At 40.4% G+C, this 17500-nt stretch overlaps 1 protein-coding gene and 1 long non-coding RNA gene across 5 annotated transcripts in view; both read left to right on the top strand.

Moving 5' to 3' along the window:
- Positions 1-17500, top strand: part of LOC127062296 (uncharacterized protein CG43867) — a 107255-nt gene that overhangs the window by 40669 nt on the left and 49086 nt on the right. The gene's annotated exons all lie outside the window — the stretch shown is intronic.
- LOC127062311 (uncharacterized) overlaps positions 1-17500 on the top strand; it is a 28689-nt gene that overhangs the window by 5783 nt on the left and 5406 nt on the right. Inside the window, exon 1 of the long non-coding RNA XR_007781117.1 lies at positions 1-17500. This exon is cut by the window's left edge and continues 5783 nt beyond it; it is cut by the window's right edge and continues 1924 nt beyond it. This is a non-coding gene — a long non-coding RNA (uncharacterized LOC127062311).

Here is a 17500-nt window from a genome sequence, read left to right on the forward strand (position 1 = left end):
TAGAGTCCATTGATAAAATACATCAAGGGTATCTTCAGTCGATTGGACAAGGACATTATTATTATTATTATTATTATTATTATTATTATTATTATTATTATCATCATTGAAAGGGAATTCATCGGTGAATCATCGTTTAAACGAAAACACGAGCAACCGGTGGTATGCCGACGAATATATTAATTAACTGGCATGAGGCAAGGGGTAAGAGGGAAGAAAACGATGGAAAAACTTTGCATCTGCTCAGCGTGAACACGTACACATGGAAGAGCTTGTTTTATACGACGTTGGTAGTCGACGAAGAAACGAGAAAAAAGAGATAAACAGAGGAAGAGAGAGAGAGACAGAGAGAGAGAGAGAGGGAGAGAGAGAGAGAGAGAAAGTGCTCAAGGGTGGTTTCAAGTAGAAGGCAAGAAGCAAGAAGAACAACAATAAAACCCCCGGGTATAATTTGTCTTGGGTTTCGCCGACGCGAGTAGCATTGATGTACGCTCGCGCGTTCAAGTTTTCCCATTATTATTATTAACACTTTTCGACCGACAGCGGCCTCGAAAGTACGAAGGGAGTCTCTTTTACCCGATAGAAAAATATCTATATACGTAAATACATAGATATATACATATATACGCACGTACGCACGTAGTTAGATATGTATCTATATTTTTTTCGCGTAGGTATATATCAGATATATACGATGTTCGATATGACTATGAACATTTTTTATACGAATGTTACATTTTTCGTATAAACGTTTCGAAATAAACTAGTTACCTATATTTTCGTATATTTATGTACGTACATATATCTCATATGTTGTGTGTGTGCGCGCGCGCGTGTGTGTACGTTAAGTTTCGTTCGATTTATTTGTTTCGTTTTGAAAATAATGAATGGAAGTTTATTTCATCTTGTAATAATCATTGACTTGTTCTCTCTCTCTCTCCCTCTCTCTCTCTCTCTCTCTCTTTCTCTCTTTCATATACATATAAACATAAGCGCGCGTGTTTATCCATACGTGTATATGTTCTATATAATACAAGAACGCTCGTCTTCGATTAGTTCATAATCTTCGACGAGACAGTAAAGATCGTTGTCGGTAATAATCGGCTAAGAATTCGTGAAGGGGGTTAAAATGAAGGTCCGTCTATTCCTGCCGTTATACCATCGTTATCGTCCCATTTCCAGTTAGTCTCCGTTAACGGGACACCCTTTCTCATTTTCTCGATCATTAGGTATTACGTCCAAAGTTCGAACGTGAATGGCCGAAACTAGAACGAGATATTGTCATTTCTTCGCTCACGCATTTACGGGAAATACGATAATACGAAGAATTTGTCTTTGTTAATTAAATTGTGATTTGTATTATTTATAAAATACATATTCAAAATTTTATACGAATGTCTCGCTCGTTCGGTCTAATTATTAGATCTAATTGTAAAACAAATATATTGTTATATATATATATATATATTTCATAGATATATTAAATAATATTTAATATCTCTAGATAGTCAGATAATACGATCATGTCCCCTATTTGAAACTTTTTTCTTCGAAAATTCCGTTCGATAGCGTGAAAATTCGTTAAGAAAATCTTTAATACCTACGTGCTGGTATAGTTGTAAAGTGAAAGAGAAAGAAAGAAAGAAAGAAAGAACGAACGAAAAAGAGAGAGAGAGAGAGAGAGAGAGAGAGAGAGAGAGAGAAGGGAGTTGACTAAAGGTAGAGTGGGAAAAGAGGAGAAGGTCATTAAAAAGTCGTCTATCGGAGGAGGATAAAAATTTCGGATTCTTTAAAGGGCACTATCCGACTGCGGCGAGTGGTTTTAAAAGCTTCCGACAGATTCGATTAACGTACTTCTCCATCTTTTTCTTTTTTTCCTCTCTCTCTCTCCCTCTCTCTCTCTCTCTCTCTCTCTCTCTCTCTCTCTCTCTCTCTCTCTCTCTTTCGAAACTTGCCATCGAGAAGCACCGACCGTACGAGGGAGCCCATTTAGCTTGGGAAGTTATCTCGAGGAACTTTATCGGTTCGAAGAGCACTCCTTCCACCATTTCTCTCATCCTTTTTCGTTGTCTTTCTCTTTCTCTTTCTTTCCGTCCCTCTTTCTCTCTTTCTTTGTCGCTATCATTCTTTTTCTGTCTCTGCAGTATCCCTTTTCTCGGTCGCCCTTTTTACATTCGTTCGCTTCTTTCTATCGACAGCTGTTTACTCGCCGATTTTTCAACGGATACAAGAAGAAGGACGAACTAACCAACGGTCAGCAACGATTTTATGCACGAGAAGGGACGAATGAATGAATGAATGAATGAATGAACGAACGAACGAACGAACGAACGAACGAACTACGAATACCAAAGTTCAATTCCCTAAATTACAGGATCCGTTTAGACCGTCCATCTTGAAGAGGGCAAGAGAGCTCTTTTCATTCACGAGTATTCGTGTTTCTCATTAATTCCACTTCTTGATTCCCTATCGATCGGTATTATATATATATATATATATATATATATATATATATATATACACCGAAATAAACAAAGAAAAATCGACGGCAAGGGGAAGATTAGAGAGACTTAGAAATCTGTGTGTGTGTAACATACATACATACATATATATATATATATAAGGATGTATATATGTATGTATATATATATATATAAGATCGAAAGTATTAATAGGACCCGTCCACGCGGCAACTCATTTTGAAGGAGATAAGGGAGTGAGAGAAACAATGGAGACTCGTGGTAACAATGCGAAAAACTGCGAACCGCGCGCATGGGACTCGACCACGAAAAATGGGCTGGCAGGGAGAAAGAAGAAAAAAACAAAAAAGGACAGAAGAAAAAAAAAGAAAAAAGGAAAGAAAGAAAAGATGATGCGCGGTGATTAAAACGCGAAGAAACGCGGAGAATCGGGAAGTGCGACGAGTAGTAGTAGTCCCTCTACTTCCCTTCTCTTCTCTTCCACTTGGCAACGAACACTTTGGATTTTCGTCTTCCCCTCTTATATTTTTCCCTCGTTCCATCTCGAGTTTCTCGCTTCCGAGAGGTGATTTTTTTCTTTTTTTTTTATCGCTCGTTCGTTCGTTCGTTCGTTCGTTCGTGCTCGTGAAAAGGAGTAAGTTGTATGTGTTCTTTTTTCTTTTTCGTTTTTTTCCCTTTATATTTTCTTCCTTCTCTCTCTCTCTTTCTCTCTTTTGAAACGAATAGTTGGTAAGAAACGTTAAAAATGATTAAGATATTTTCTAAGGACGAGTTAAAAAGAGAAAGAAACTGGAGGAGTAGGTGGTAACATTTTCTGCATACAGATAAGATAGGTTCATAGTTGAAAGAGTATATAAAGTTAGAGAAGGAAGGAAGGATCGAAAAGGCATAGGGACTCGGACGTGGTCTCGAAAGTGGAAATAAAGGAAGGAGAAATTGGCCGGTCGAATAGGACCCATGGGTACTTCTGGGTGCGGATAAGGACGCTTTTAAATCGAGACAAAGAGTGGAAAAAAATAAGGTGCTCGATGGGCTTTTTATCGAGTGATTTGGTCAAGCGATTCCCTTCGGACCGATAAGCCTCGATAGTCTATGCGAGAAAAAAGAGAGTTTCGGAGTTACGTTCACCTTCTTTTCCCCAATCAACGCTATCCAACTCTTCTCTCTTTTTCTCTCTCGGTCTTCCTTTCCCCTTTTTATCCCTTTTTACCCCTTTTCCAGTCGTCATTACTTTCTTCCTCTCTCTATCTTTCTCTTTTTCTCTCTCTCTTCCTGTATCTATCTATCTATCTATTTCTCTCTCTCTCTCTTCTTCCCTTCCTCTTCTTCTCTTTGGTACCCTTCCAATTTAATTAAAAAAAACCAAGCGCGTTTTTCCGCGATACAAATACAGAGTTATATAGACTTCCACACACACACGTACAGAGAGACAGGAATCATAGTGAAAACGAAACGATATCGTCCCGGTGAGAAGCAAAGGGCCGATCGATTTCTTCCCTTCTTCTCGATTACAACGACCGAGGTCGTTGTATTTTTTGCTTATTAGAGATAGCGAAAGAGAGGAAGAGTCGATAAAGGCCGAGCGAAAAATATTTTGCGTGCCATCGTAATTTCACGAAGATTTTCTCTGTCTTTATTTATCTCTCCTTTTCTTTCTTATATTCGTTCGGCCGATCTTCTTTAAAGGCAGAACGAAAGAAAGAACTCGTGAAATTTGTGTCCACTCTCAATTCTCAGAAAAAGAGAGAGAAAGAGAGAGAAGTATTTTTCCAGTGTCACAGGAAGCTTTTTCGTTTTATAGTCTCGCGTGCGATGAGCGAGAAGATAAAGAAGGAAGATACTCTTATAGAGGATGGAATTACTTTTCTAATCGGGTGGTTTAGAAATTCGAAGGAAGAAGTTGATCTAACCGAAACGAGAGAAGGAAAGAAGAGAAAGAAAGAAAAAGAGAGAGAGGGAGAGAGAGAGAGAGAAAGAAAGAGAAAAAGAAAGATCGTGTATGTGTGTATGCGTTTGAAAGGCTAACGAGGAAATCGTCGGTGGCGGAGCTTAAGGTACTATGCTATACTAACAGTAAGATTAGAGCATTAGATCCCACCCATAGACTATCTTGCCGTCCAAGAGAGAAAATCCTCGAGTATTCTACCGTTACTACTACCCTCTAGTCCTTTTAGTCCTTTCGTCCTATCCGTTCCGTCCGCGGAATATTTCGCGTGTACGAAGTACAATCGATGCTCTGTCGAGGTTGCCCCTCCCCTTTCCTCTCCTCCTCTCCCCTTTTCCTTTAAAACTCTCTCCACTTCTTCTTTTCTCTCTTCTTCCTCGAAACAACGATCGTTCAAGACAGCTTATCGCTTAGGTATATCTCGTGGCTTCAAGTTCGTGGAAGGATCCGTTGGTCGGTACAGATTTCTGAGAGACAGCAAAAGAAAGAAGAAGACAGAGAGAGAGAAAGAGAGAGAGAGAGAGAGAGAGGAAGAGGAAAAGAAAAAGAAAAGAGAAGAGACGAGAAGAAAGAAAGAAAGAAAAAGAAAAACGCGAGTCCAAGGACTTGCTAGAGAGGGGGAGGGTACGTTTAACGACGAGATTAGAGAGTTAGATTCCCCTGGAGCAGCCCTGCGGTAGTATCTTCCTAAGAAAAATCTCAGACGAAGCACTCGCCATTTTTCTCTTCTTCTTCCTTTTCCTCTTCTTCCTCCTCCTCTTCTTTTTCTTTTCCCTTTTCCTCTTTCTCCTACTTTTCCTCCTCCTTTTATTCGTATCTTTCTCCGGGGAAAAATCCTTTTTCTTTAATCTGCTTCCCTGTTCTCGCGAAGAACATCGAATACGCCTTCTCCTATCGTAGATTTTTCTCAACGATAACTCGGCCCGCGGAAAGATCAAAAACCGATCGCGTGCGATAAACGATACAGTCTCTACGTGTGTGTGTGTGTGATTATGTGTAGAACGTTAAATCACACGCAGACGAGAATGGACATGGCAGGAGGTGGAATAATGGAGGTGATCCAGAATGGAGGAGAATGACGACTTGGTCGATCGTACCGAGCAGTATCTCTAGATCGTATTATTAAAGCACTAAATTCCAAGCGATGTCTCTTGGCATTATCGCTTGTATATGTATATGTACATATATATATATGGGTGTGTATGTGTAGGTATATATCTATACACTACCAACTCACTAATTCCAAACGCTTCGTTACTTCCGTTTAATTGAACTTGCTCGGATTGAAAGTCATTCGATACATAACCCACCTCCTCCTCATACTCCTACTCCATCCCTTATATTGGCTTCTCTCCAATGTGCGCGCGCGAGAGAGAGAAACAGAGAAAAAGAGAGAGAGAGAGGAAATAAACTTTTCGTAAATATATATTCCATGCTGTTTCGTTTTTCATGCCGATAGGAAAACGATATCGATATTATTCGTTTGGAGGATAGATAGAAAGAAACGAAAAAGAAAGGAAAGCTGAGTGAAAGGGAGAGGGTGATCGAGGAAGAAAAGTACGATAAATTTTCTGCGTTGGTCGTTAATGAAACGTTTCGCGGAAAATCTGAGATTTTCAGGAACGATAATACGGTGGCAATGGGTGCTGCCACGCGAAGAAATGAAAGAGAAAAGGGCTTTGCCATTGAGAAAGAGATTTTCCCTGTAAACCCCGATGGTGAAGGTGCGTTGTGGCTGTAAGAGAGACTGCGAGAGATAGAGAGATGGATAGAGACGGAGCGAGAGTAAAAGAGAAAGAGAGAGAGAGAGAGAGAGAGACAAGAGGGGGTGACCCGAAGTGGTCCATTGTTTAACTTGATAAATGAAGTAGCCGAGCGCAGAAGCTCAACGCCGGCTTGGTACACAATGGCGGCGATATATTGTTCGGAGTTAATTCAATGCTGGAAACTCTGGCGCCCAAACAGGTGCGCCTGTACGTGGCTCTTTCCGTCCTTGTTCGACTAACGTCCGTGCGAATCTTCTCTACCTTTTTCTTTCACCTATCGATTAATTTTCTCTTTCTTTTTTCCCCACCCCTTAGAAAAAGAGAAAGACAGAGCAGCATCAGCAGCAGCACGTGGGTGTATTCGTTTTCGCGAGCAAAGCGTTGGTATGGACGTTCGGCGTCCCGTGTATCGCGAGGCTAATGCGACAAAAAGATAAAAGATAAAAAGAGAGAAAAAAGAAATGGAAAAAGAAGAAAAAAAGAAAAAAGAAAACTAAAAGCAATGACTCTCCTCCGAATCGTGTTTACTTCCATTCGCGGTCGCACCTTTCAATTTTCTCGCCCTTCGTACTTTTTAAATCGAGCTCTGCGCTAACTCTCTCGCGCCCGGCGAAGAATTTCAATTAGAAGAAACCCAGCCGTGGAACGCTCGACGTCTCGTTGCTTTTTCTACCTTTCGCCGCGAGTGCTTCCCCGAGCGTGAGAACGAAAAAGTACAATTAACTAGAGAACTTAAAAAAACGACTTCCTCGTCCTCCTCCTCCTCCTCCTTCTCTTACTCTTCCTCTTCTTCCTCCTCCTCCTCCTTCTCTTACTCTTCCTCTTCTTCCTCCTCCTCCTCCTTCTCTTTCTCCCACTACCATTCCTTTTTCACCCTCTAACCCCTGCTAACCCCTTTGCTATACTCTTTTTTCTACAGTCTACGACTTTATCTCTGAAAAATCTATAGTATCCGCTTCCAGAAATTCTCTATTCAGTGAAGTAATTGGAATGCTGCGGTTATCCTACGAGAGAGATATGAGAAAAAAAGCAATAGGTATCGTATCGTCATAATATTCGTACGGCATCCTTGATAATCCGATCTATCTTCTTTCATTATATACATATATATATATAGATACACACACACAGGTACATATTTTCTCTAAACCAAGTTTAATATTATTAATTCCTCTTTCATTAGGATAACGGTCGACCTGTCAGAAACCTTCGAAATGAAAGTGCTAAACGAAAATACTATTCGTTTTATTATTTAGCTGCATTTCTAATGAAATATTATTTCATGCTTTTCGACGCTACGAACTCGTCGTAAAGTTTCATAGTACATTCCTTCCTTTCGAATATATATATATATATATATATATATGCACGTTTTCGAGAGAAATACGAATAAGTGAAAGAAGCCTTGCACCAGCTTTTCCTCCTCCTCCTCTTCCTTTTCTATCCTTCGTCCTCATCATAGTTATGTGGCCGAGAAGAAGAGCAAAGTTGTTCCGTGAATAAGCGAATGCAAAATAGGGCCGTACGATATTTTGCGAATTGCCAGAGGGTGGGAGGGTGGTAAGGAAAATAGGAGGAGAAGGGTCCGGGGTCGGTTCGTGCGAGGAACCACTTCAGAAAGAGAAAGAGGAAGAGTGGAGGAAATAAAGAGAGAGGCCAATCGTCGTACTCGTCACGAACGAACTTCCGCGCTTACGAGCGACCTTTAGGTGGATTAGGTGAGAGAATCGTAAAGTGAAAATCCACCCTCTGCATCTCATTCGACCCTTCCTTCCATTTTACTTCTTTTTCTTTTTCTCTCTTTTTTTTTTTTGTTTTTTTTCTCTTTTCATCGTATAACCTGACCTTTCTCTCTCTTTCTCTCTCTCTCTCTCTTTCTATCTCTCTTTTCATCCATCCTTTCCTTTCTCGAAGGGACGCTACAATACACTTTTCAATTTTATTCCCATTCCCTTTTATATACCTATATCAAAGAGATATATACGCGAAATGGTTGGTTTGAGGTTCGAAATACGTGTGTCGTCATGAATCAGTGTAAAATTCAGACCGAGCCCGATGACTAATTGCAAGCACGAATCGTTTTCTACGGGTAGCATACGTACGCTACCGCTACCCGACTCTCTCTTTCTCTTTCTCTCGTTCCCCTTATATTCCTTTCGGCGGACTTCAATTGGAGCTCGGAAGTGTTTTCTACGCTGGAGACTTATTAACCGTAAGAGCTCGTTCCCGGTAGCGCTATTTATAAAATTAAACCTAAGCTCTTCGTCTCTCTCTCTCTCTCTCTCTCTCTCTCTCTCTCTCTGTCTATCCGTCTCTCCCGCTTCTTCCGATGTGAGGAGTTCATTCTCTCTCCTTGGCGTAATCTCCATTCGTTCAGCTCCTCGTTTCACGCTCGGCGATTCGTCCTTCTGTCCTCGAGGTAGGAATACGACGGTGTCTGGATTAAAATAGAGAGAGAAAGATAGAGAAAGAGAGAGAGAGAGAGAGAATAGTCAAGATCGTGCACTGCGACGACGGCGTTATGGTCATATTGTCAGCCACAGGGGTACGGAAAATAGTACCATCTTACTCCTTTGCTCGCAAGTAGGTAGTACTATCTAACCAAGTGCTCTCGCAACCTTCTCTTTCTCAATTCTCTCTCTCTCTCTCTCTCTCTCTCTCTCCTCTTTCTCGCTTTCTCCCTTAGGCACCGCTAGGAGATACGCTGTAGGGCCCGGTTGATCTTGGAAGTTATGCCTGCAGAGTCGTAACTCTTTAAACTCTCTCACAACGCGCCGCTAAAATCTTACGAGGAACGTTAAAACGTTCTAACAGCTCGTTCGGAAGCTTCGATAATTTCTGCCGAAGGGGCAGTACTACCGTTTCTTGTCTCGTGCACGGCTGCTGCACCACACCGGATATCGCTGGCTATAATTAAGTCGACGAACGACGAACGCCCGAACGTATTTGACTCTTCTTCTTTTTCTTCTTTTTCTACTTCTTCTTCTTCTTTTTCTTCTTCGTCTTCTTCGTTCTCGTCTTCGTCTTCTTCGTCTTCTTTCTCTTCTTTGAAACATCGAAATTCCTACGGCTTTCTTCTTAAACGCCCCTCGAAATAATATCACGAATTTTCTGCTTCGTTTCCCTCGGAAGAAGGAGGACCGCTTTTGTCTTCCTCTCTTTTTCTCTCTCTCTCTTTCTCTTTCTCTCGCTCGCTCTTCATCGCGTTCATTCGTGGAATTTGCATCTCCGTTCGAGCGAGCTGTAATTCGTCGCAACGCTCGAGGTGACAATTAATTCCGAGGATCCTTTCCCAGCCGAATTCTACCCTATTACATATTCAGACCGTATCTCGACGAATGCCATCCGTAATCGGAGCCAAGCTTTCTCTCTCTCTCTCTCTCTCTCTCTCTCTCTCTCTCTCTCTCTCTCTCTCTCTCTCTCTCTCTCTGTCTTTTCTCATTTTCATTCGTAAGAAAAAGAGAAAGCTTTAAAATCAGAAGATAATATTTAATGAACCAGTAAGCGGGACGCTTTCCGGTTATTATTAGAAGGTGAAGGTAATTATCATAGCGAACGAGCAGAACGGTAGAATTGCACATAGGAGTTACAGGGACGAATGGTGGTGGTTGGGAGGTGTAAGGGGCTGTATGGGGGAGAGGGAGAGAGTTTAAGGCTTCAACGGCACACCCGATGCTCGCTCTCTCCACTTGCTTCTGTTTATGACAGTGATGGATGCGTTTGCCGGTAATTCATCATCCCTTCTCTCTCTATCTCGTTTTCTCTCTCTCTTTCTCTCTCTCTTTCTCTCTCTCTTTCTTTCTCTCTTTAACAAACCCAAACGATGCGTCCTATTTTCCCGTTGGCCTCTTCTACCTTCGTGTGCTCGAATAAGCAGCAGATCGTTCCTAACCGTGCGTCTTGTCGGTCTCCTTTCACCACAGTGGGGTTCCATCAGAGATTTTTATGCCTCTGGCAGATGGGCTTTGTTCATTTTTTTTCTTCTTTTTTTTTGCTCTTTTTCTTTCTTTTCTTTTTTTATCTTGTCCTAATCGGACAGATAATCTCACCTACTACGCGATTTCCTTTTTTCTTTTTCTTTTTCTTTTTCTTTTTCTTTTTCTTTTTTTTCTTTTTCTTAAAGGGGTGGGGTTGAAATTTTGTGATCTGACGATAATCTAACGGTGATGTCTTCGTTCTTATTTACGATTCTTATCCGTTTATCGAGCGTTTGTTAGAAAATTCGTGATCGACGACGATTAGAGAGCGATTCGATGTCAAGCGGATCACGTAGTCCCTTATTTTAATCTTTCCTTAGACAAGGTATTTTAAATATTAAGCGAAAAGGATAAAATAAATTACGATCCGTGCGACGGATTGAATTGTGTCCGTCACGTGGCAAGAGTCAAAAGTATGCGATTCCGTGAATCAGTTTTGCGGTGTGTTAACATAAGGGCCGAACTAGAAGTGCCTTCGAGATAGGAGTGACTCAGGACTGTATCGAATTAATGTCTCCGATCTACGTACGTCCAATCTTCCCTTTAGTCGAGATTAGTACCGACACGGATGGCGTGTCATTGGAAATCAGGGTTTCTCCCTTATCGTAGGTCCGTATCGTAGATAAACGTAATACGAACAGTAGGAAATTCTTAGTGTAAATTCGAAGATAAACGATAAACGATGACGATGATAACGATGATAAAAATGACAAAGTTTCCGATTCTTCAAGTTCTCTCGTTAATTTTCGCAACAACGATTTCAAGAACGATTACGTTTATCGATCAATTATGACCATATCATCGATTCATTATTCCTCGTTCATCCACGTCATCCCATTGTCCCTCTCTCCTCTACTCTTCTATTCCTCTATCCCCTCTATCCTCCTATCCGTTAGCTTTTTCTACAGTTCTAGCTACAGCAACAGCCGTCGTAACTCTTGACTACCTAAACTGGAATGCAATTTTTATTAGAGAAGAACCTCTCGTACGTTTTCCTCTCCGGTTTAGCTCGTCACGTAATCGTCTAAACGGAGAGAGTGAGATGGTGGTGTTGGGTGCGAAGGATAAAAAGCAGAAGGACATGAAAAGGATAAGAGGCTACATTTCGGCAGTGCAAAATCACCAACGCTTGTGGAAACGTGCGAGAAACTTTAATGCCACGATATTCTTCTGTGAATAATTCATTTCTTTCTTTCTTTCTTTCTTTCTTTCTTTCCTTCTTTCTATTTTTCTTTCATTCTTTATTTTTATTTCTTCTTGCACCGAACGACGACCCTCTTCTTTGTCTCCGCGTTATTTCAAATTTTTCAGATTTTTTCTCTCCCTTCTCTCAACCCTTCTCTCTCTCTCTCTCTCTCTCTCTCTTTTTCTTCATTTCTTTCTCTGTCCATTTTTTATTTCTCTCTTTCTCTTTCTTTCTTTTTTCTTTCCCTTTCTCCTTCTCCTACTCTTTTACATACGATATTACGAAAGATCAATTACAAATTCGTTTTAGTTAACGTTATTTCCAACCCTTACGTTAAATACATCCGTTCGAATAATATTTTCCCTTCCTTTTCATTTTCCTTTTTTTAGAGAGAAGGAAGGGAGATCAATTCTCGTTTCATTGTTTCGTACGATTACCATTGATCGTCGTAACGCTTAACGCGAGAGCGAGCGTAATATCGATGGATCGCGTGGGCGCTTTCAAAAGTATTTACAGATTTGTTTTGTCAAATATTGCTACGACGCGGTTGATCGTGAACGAACGAACGAACGAACGAAACAAAAAAAAAAAGAGAGAGAGAGAGAGAGAGAAAAGAAGGGAAAGGCAAAAATGCAATCAACGAATTCGACAACATTTTTATCACCGCGAGGCAATTTGTTATTTTCCCTTTTCTTTCTTTTTATTATTTCGTTTGCTTCCTTTTTTATTTTATTCCTATTTTTTTTTCTTTCTTCCTATAATCAAACGCACGATTTATTATTTTGATACGCACGTTTTCACGAATCGAATTTCCACGAATCGCGATGGACTGGCGATTGAAAAGGGAACGCTATTACAAGGAAGAAACGCGCGTAGATTTTTCAGTTCCTAGCGCCGCAAACGAAGCCATTGATTCTTTTTTCAACGACAGACAGACAGAGAAAAAGAGAGAAAGAGAGAAAGAGGGAGACTCATGGAAAGTTTTAAAAAGCGACGCGACAACGAGCCGATTGTGATGAAGAAATCGTCGTGCCTGTAAACGGAAGGGCTCCGATGTCCTCTCCTCCAATCGAAACGAGAGCAGCATTCGACGAGAGTCGTAGAGCAACGGAGAACAATGACGATCCTGGCACGGTCGAAGGAACGCCAATACGCAAGCTTTTCAACTATATGTGTGTGTATATATATATATATATATATATGTATGTACATACATATATATATATATACAATCACACTATACTTATAGATATACACAGCTATGTATATCAATGCGCCACCATCATTAATTTCATTGATTTGTGACTCGAGAGAGTAGGAGGATAACCATCGATTTTCTCCACCTCTCGTTATTCTCCATTCGTATTTGAAGGATTAGAATCGGACCTGGTGTAATTAGAATCACGATTGTCTCTATCTATCTATCTATCTATCTATCTATCTATCTATCTATGTATCTATCTATCTATCTATCTATCTGTCTGTCTGTCTGTCTGTCTGTCTGTCTGTCTGTCTGTCTGTCTACCTCTCTTTCTATATATATATATATATCTTTCTCTTTATGACTCTGTTAAATTAAAATCATAACTTTGTAAGGTTTTCACTTTGATAACCGAGAATGAAAGGGATCTCTTTTCATAGAACCTAAACAAGTATAATTATGTCTCTCTGTGTTTTGTCCAACCGGTGTAATGGACATATTCAATTAAATCCCTTTCTCTTCTTTTCTACGAGATCTCTCGGCGACTCGTTTTTCAAGTCGTTAAAAACGAGTATCGGAGAGCACTATCGTCGTCATAGTTATCATCGGATGAACGAGCAAGAAAAAAGGGTAATAATAATAAGAGCTCGGGATGAGGAGTAAAACGTGGTATATGTAATAGATACTTATGTAATTCAAAACTTACTGAATACGTTACATTACTTTTACTTTAATCTGTGGATACTAAAATTAAATCCAAATCGGAGTCTGTCACGAGTCCGTATTCCTTTTGTTTTGATATTTGTGGAATACCGATGGTATTGGCGATCGTCGTATCTGATAAAAACAGTCTCCTTTATAAATCCGAATAAAATCAATGGGAATTTATATACTCCTCTTTTTCCTCCTCTTCCTCTACCTCGGTTTCTCTTTCTACTCTTTTATATGATTTATCGCAGCATCATTGAGATCTCTTGTTCTCTCGTTTTCGCAAAGGTTAAAGGTCCATCGGTGCACGTGATTCGACTGGCTGGCTGCTCTCTTCTCTCTCTCTCTCTCTCTCTCTCTCTCTCTCTCTCTCTCTCTCTGTCATACTTGAATTCGTTAATTACAGGCGAACCGATTACGCTCGTTTAATATATTTTCATGTAATTTTGCGTGCACTGTAATGGGAAAGCTATGTGTATATATATATATATATATATATATATATATATATATATATACATATATACCTATGTATAACTTCTATTATGGAAGAGCACTCGCTTAAGGTTCGTCTCTAATAAATCACGTCTTGCTAATCGCTCCGACTAGCGTTTTAGGAGATTCCTACTAATGACGCTAATGACACCGCACCCTAATTACGCGATACGAGTTGTCTCCGAATTCGAACGGAACACGAGATCCGCTCGTTCGGACTCACCTATTTTTCTTTTCTTTCTTTCTTTTTCTCTTCTCCTCCTTCTCAATTTCCTTCATTTTTTGCTTCTTTCTTTTTTTTTCTCTTCTTCTTTCTCCTCCTCCTCCTCCTCCTCCTCCTCCTTCTCCTCCTGCTGCTGCTGCTGCTCATCTTTACCGACCTTTTTACTCGAAAAAAAATATCTACCTTGTGTCTTATCTAAGACGTTTTATCGGGTCGTTGCCTTCTCCAATTTGCTTTTTCGCACGCTGTGCCGTTACATGTTCCTTCCCTTCGTCATTTCACCCTAACTTACAACTATCATATTTATCTAGCATATTAATCGGCAGCCGGCATTTTTGGTAAGATAGATTTCCGTCCGTTATTAAATTTCATTAAAAGTCCGCAATTAAAAAGGGTACCTTAGGCGATATATATATATTTTTTTTTATCCAATTCCCTCGAGCGCGTGTCCTTCCACTACCCTTAGCTAATTTCAACCGTAAAAAAGCGTTAAAAAACGTCACGAAATTCTGTTCTCTCTGGACGAATAAAAGTAAAAGCGATCGGAGGAAAAAGATAATAAAAAGGACAAAATGAAGAACAAAAAGAAATAAAAATAGAAGAAGTATAAAAACAAAATGGACAGAATCCGTCGGTGGCGGAAGTTGGTAAAAACTTTCATTTCGTATTTAATCGATAAAATTAATACATGGAGGATAATTACTTTCGTTTTCGCGATGATGTCCTACGATTGCGATCCCTTCTATTCGCGTGCAATATCACGAGTTTATAAAAAGTTGATGGAAAATTCGACGGGGTTCTTCGATTTCGCGATGGTAAACGAGTCAATTTCGGCCAAGTGCGGTTCGGCCGAGGGAACAACAAAAATAACAATAATAACAATGATAACAACGGCAACGTGCAACAGTAACAACAAGAACAAGAACGATAACAATAACATAACGAGGACGACGACAACGGTGATAAAGGACAATGGTTATCGTAACGTTCCGGCCTTTATTATGTTTCGATCGTGCTTGGTAATTGAACCATTATTAGCAATATACCTATACACATCGAATAGCAGTTACCAACGAGATATATACATCGAGTGGGGCAGACCGGTCCAATTATTATTTGCTAAATACCGAGCCAACCTTGGATGGTTCTCGTTGTTGCGCGTGCCGTTGGTAAAGCATCTATTTTCCTATTTGAAAAGCTTCTGAAGATTTTTTCCTCCATTTTTGTTGAGAAAGAAACGAAAGAAGTAGGAAGGAAGGAAGGAAGGAAGGAATGAGAATGTAAGTGCGTAGAAATGCTTTTCAAAGTCCACTAAAGGAACTCGTGCATGCTTATAAATGCGTAGGATGATAGAACCCTCTCGAAAAGAGAAGAAGAAGAAGAAGAAGAAGAAAGAAGAAGAGGAGGAGGAGGAAGAGAATTCTCTTCAGAAGCTCGATTTTCAGGAGCCTTATCGAGTTTCGAAGATTCGAAAGGAGTCACCGACAGCCCTTTCCTTCCTTCCTTCCTTCCTTCTTCCTTCCTCTTTCAAACATTCCCTCTCCTTTTCCTTTCTTCCTTTATTGCTGCTTCTCCACCTGTCAGGCCACGACAAAAGTCCGTAAAATTAAATATTGATTTTGTTTGCGAGCAGAAGAGCCAGTCGCGACTTATTCTGCGAGCAAAGGATAAGGATGAGAATGAGGATGAGGATGAGGATGAAGAGGATGAGGATAAGGTTAAGGTGGAGGAGACAGAAGGGTGGGATTCTTCGTCCTCCCGAGTTTATCGCTGATTCCAGTCGAAAATCCACTTAAGGCAACTTTAAAGGATGAGACCTGAGGGATACTCGTGTCCTCGTATTTCCGCAAACTGGAAGCGATTTCTATACTTTCTTTTCTTTTTTCTTTTCTTTTTCCTTTTTTTTCCTCTTTTTTTTTCACTATCGTTTCTACACGTTTCTCTTTTTCTTCGTTAAACTCACTTTTGCATACTCGAAAGACTCTCATTCACTCTCTCTCTCTCTTTCTCTCTTGATTTCGACCAACCAACCATGGAATTCATCGAGGCTTCATCGAACTCGGTGTAAATTAGAGGCTTCATATGGTCTCTCTATCTCTCTTTCTCTCTCCCTCTCTCTCTCTCTCTCTCTTTCGCGGTCACGAGTCTCTCAAAATTCACGACACGAGCCTAACGGCCAGCTGGAATTTCACTAAAATTCCTGGCATAGTCGTAGCCCGCGTGAGACCCCTCCGGTTAATAATGAAAGCACGTCAGTTTGTAAGTTAATTAACCTAACGGATCGATTAATCACCAGTAAAGACTCTCACCCACGTGTTTTACTCAAGCTGCTTATCGATCGGATCCGATCCGATCCGATCTTTTCTGATCGGATCTTCCTGATATTTTTTATTTTCAAGATAACATCATCTACATTCCGCAGATCTTCTTTGCTTTATACAAATGAAGAGGAAATTAAAAAAATAGAAAGAGAGAGAGAGAGAGAGAGAGAGAGAAAGATAAAGAAAGAACCAAAGAAAAGAAAAGCAGAAGCAAAGCAAAGCAAAAAATAATATTCTTTGCTTCCATTTTTCTTTCGCTGACCTTTTTCAAAGTTCATAGAACCTATTCTCTACGGTGTTTAGAGTACTCGTTTCTTCTTTCTCCGTTTCTTTCTCGAAGGTTGTCATCGCATTGCTGAAAAATATCCGCTTGTATAAACCCAGTTATATATACGTGTCGGCGTCGGCGGTTGCCGGTTGCCGGTTGCCGGTTGCCGGTTGCCAGTTACCTACCGACAACCGTAAAACGAAACTCGAAGAGCAAACTCGCGACGGTCTCGGGCACGTCGTCCTCGGATAACCTAACCCATCGCTAACTCGAACTTGTCGTCTATCATCTATCCTTTCTTATTTCCTTTCCTCTATTTCTTCTTACTCCTTTTTACGCTTTCTATCTTTCCTTGCCTCGTGAAAAGCGCCGTCTGACACGAGAACGACAACGACGATGAAACCACCGTTGCTCATTCCTCGAAACTTCTCTTTTCGCTATGATAGAAAGCAACCATCAGCATTCATCCTTTCGAGTGTGAATTTTATTGGTAGTAACCTTTCGATAAAGCTCCGAGGTCGTAAGTCGCTTCTTTGTAAACTTCCAAGAAAAGAAAAGAAAATATTCCAAATCGAAAACTTTGAAATTTCAATTGCGGCGACTTCTCTTGCGTGACTTTCCAAGTTCTTATCTTCTCAAGGTTGGTCTCTTGGGACACTCCCCGATCGTGTAAGAATAATCGTCCTACGGCGTATTAATTTTGTATGCGTGATAGTACGATTATTTTTCTATCAAAAAGACAAAATCAGATAGAGAGAGAAAAAGAGAGAAAAAAATAGAAGAAAAATTAGAGAGATTCTTGGATGGTACAAATTCGCACGTGAATGAAACCTAGCCTCGTTCTTCTTTAGTCTCGTCGTAAGGAAGGATTTTGGCAAATTTCCCGTTCTCCACGTTCTCCGCAGTCATCCGCAAGCCAACAAAACCACA

This window comes from Vespula vulgaris, chromosome 3 (genome assembly GCF_905475345.1).
Source record: "Vespula vulgaris chromosome 3, iyVesVulg1.1, whole genome shotgun sequence".
NCBI classification, from domain to species: Eukaryota; Metazoa; Arthropoda; class Insecta; order Hymenoptera; family Vespidae; genus Vespula; species Vespula vulgaris.